Genomic DNA, 3,122 nt, shown 5'->3' with positions numbered 1-3,122 from the left:
AAATACAGAAAGCAAAGACAGAATGTTAGGAGGAGCCGGTAGCAGGAGCCTTCCGTCCAGGCCCTGCATTTTTTTCCTGTTTGACGTCATAGAATGCCACTTTGAAACAGCCTTTGAAAATACTACCTCTGTCCATCTTAAGACTCTTAAAATAGCAACTTGGCTGTGGCCAAGTCTGGAAAACACTACCCGTGGTGAAGGTTAATGCCACTGGTAGCTGTCACCTGCCCTAGTAGGACGTGACAGAAGACACTTCCCCTCAGTGACACTCTGAAAAAACGCCTGGATGCAGGAGGAAGCCATTAGAGAGACCTCAGCTGGTAAACACTGTACAGGAGTGTGGGTACCCCTCAGAAACTGCCACGGTCATGAGAAACACCCAAGGACTGACTAGGACACTTTAGAACAGGAGATAACAGAGCCAAGGGCACTCTGGTGTCCAAGCTGGAGCCTGAGACCCGAAGGTCATGGGGGATTCAGAGCTTAGCAGACAACCCTCACTGTGGCCGGCAGCTGAGCTGTAAAGAATGTTCCTTGATAACACACAGTGTAAAATAAGCAGGCGAGCAGGCAAGGCGTGCATGGGGCTTCTAGAAATATATACATTTGCACCTTTTTTTTTCCAAGCTGGAAATTACACTGAAATAAATAAGCTTTTAGGACAAACATTATCCTTAGGTTCCATACTTTTTTAAAAAAAGTATTTTTTGAATGCTTCTAAAAGAAATGGTTTTGAAATATCTAAAGCAGGAATTTAGACACATAAATCTACAATAGTAATGTAAAATTTAAAGATACCCCATTGCCGGGCAGTGGTGGTGCACGCCTTTAATCCCAGCACTTGGGAGGCAGAAGCAGGTGGATTTTCTGAGTTCGAAGCCAGCCTGGTCTACAGAGTGAGTTCCAGGACAGCCAGGGCTACACAGAGAAACCCTGTCTCGAAAAAACAAAAACAAAAAACAAACAAACAAAACAAAACAAAACAAAACAAAAAAGATACCCCATTGACATGGGGTATTTTTAACCCATGACAATATTTAAAAACACTGAGGACTGGAGATGTGGCTCAGTGGGCAGAGAGCTTGCCCAGCGTGCCTGAAACCCTAGCTCCATCCCTAGCACTGCATAAACCACAGTGCGGTGATTCATGCCTGTGATCCCAGCACCCTGGAAATTAGAAGATTAAGGTTACCATTGGCTACTTTCTAATTTCTAGGCCAGCCTGAGATTTATGAGGCCCTGTCTCAAAAAAAAACAAAACAAAACAAAACAAGCTAAAATCCATGACAGAGAAAGAAATTGATATATCAAATAGATGAAAGATATTTTCAAATATTGCTTCTATTCTCACATTTCAGTATGCCTTCATGCTTTCTTCAGAAGAGGGGAGGTGGAGGTGGCTTCCCAGAATCCTTTGCAACTGGTATTTTATTTGTTCATATCGATTTAATTTGGGACAGGGTCTTATATATCCAGGCTGGCCTCTTAACTCCAAGGCAGAGGACAATCCTGGTTAGCCTTCACATTTTTCTTTTCTCTTTCTTTCTTTCTTTCTTTCTTTCTTTCTTTCTTTCTTTCTTTCTTTCTTTCTTCCTCCCTCTTCCTCCTCCTCCTCTTTCTCCTTTTCCTCTTCTTCCTCTTCCTCCTCTTCCTCCTCTTCCTCCTCTTCCTCCTCTTCCTCCTCCTCCTCCTCCTTCTCCTCTTCCTCCTTCTCCTCTTCTTTCTCCTCCTCCTCTTTTTCTTCAACCAAGTAGCTTTGGCTGTCTTGGAACCTATTATATAGCCAGGTTGACTTAGAACTCACAGAGATCCACCTGACTCTGCCTCCTGAGTGCTGGGATTAAAGGTGTGGGCCACTATGCCCAATAAATGCAATTTTAAAAAATTAAAAAATATACAAAAACTAAAAACTTATTGGGGGGAAAATAGTAAATAAAGTCATTGCATGTGGGATCAATAACTATTTAACTAATCATAAATTATAATATATAATCAACAACTAATTATACTATTAATAATAAATATAAATAATTATTACTAATAAATTAAAGAATCATTTGGTTTTTAAAATTTAAGAATCAAGGGCTATGGGCATGGAAGTGTTATCCAGTTATGAAATCAGGCAAACTAAATCGACCACAAAGAAAAACCCCAAAGTTTCCCAGAGCAGAGAGTTGAGAAATGAGAGGAACTTTAAACTTTTCTGTTTCTAGACGTTCTATTGGACTAGAAGGCACACATGTGTTTAGATATATTGTATTCCAGACAATACTAAAAATATCTAATTAGGAAAAATAATCAGATTTGAGTTTAACAATCCCCATGGGTTTCAGACACCTCCTCCACTCTGTTTACGTTCTCAGGCAGCTTTCAGCATCCAGGGGGCCTGGGACTGCTTTGCCCACGCACCCCCTCACCACGCCCCGTCTCGTGGAGACAAATAATTGGCACTTCCTCCCAGAAGCCCTCGGCAGGGAGCGAGCGCCTCCTGCTGGACAAGAACGCCAGCACCCCTGGGGAGTCGTTGCTGCGCATCACCAGGCCCCGCCTCCCACCCCCATACGGGTCCGGGATCAAGGACCAGCTCCCCCGCATCACGTGCTCCTTCCCTCACCCTCTATCCCCCAAGAGTAGAAGGAGGAGTTGTAGCATCTCAGGAGTAAGCGATTGGAGTTTTAGGCTTGAGATCCTAGGGCGTTCAGGGACTGGCTTGATTCAGGGTGTGGTCTATAGGAGTGGGGTATTGGGCTGAGGTTTTCTGCTCCGTGTGGCGTAGAGCTGGGCTTTGCATTTCTAAGAAAATCTCCTCTTTTCTGCTCTCTCTGTGCTCTTGGGCAGTCTCTGAATCAGCTAGGATGAAGCGAGATACCTCATTTCACAGTGTCACGGATAAGTAGTGACTTTTACCCTATTCCATTTAACTAGAAAGCTCTGGGAAAGGTCAGAGGCACTGGTGCTATCTGGATAGCTTCCCTTCTGCGGTGGGCGGAGGGGGGGCGGGGCCCGCAAGGGGAGCACTTCTAGGAGGTGAGGTTGCCAGCTAGGGAGGACTGGAGGCCTGTTCAGTCAGGCTTTCCTTGAGACCACCCTCTTTTCCTCTTTTCCTCTTTTCCTTTTGACCA

This window comes from Arvicanthis niloticus, chromosome 5 (assembly GCF_011762505.2).
Source record: "Arvicanthis niloticus isolate mArvNil1 chromosome 5, mArvNil1.pat.X, whole genome shotgun sequence".
Classification (NCBI taxonomy): Eukaryota; Metazoa; Chordata; class Mammalia; order Rodentia; family Muridae; genus Arvicanthis; species Arvicanthis niloticus.
This window is presented reverse-complemented; position numbering follows the sequence as displayed.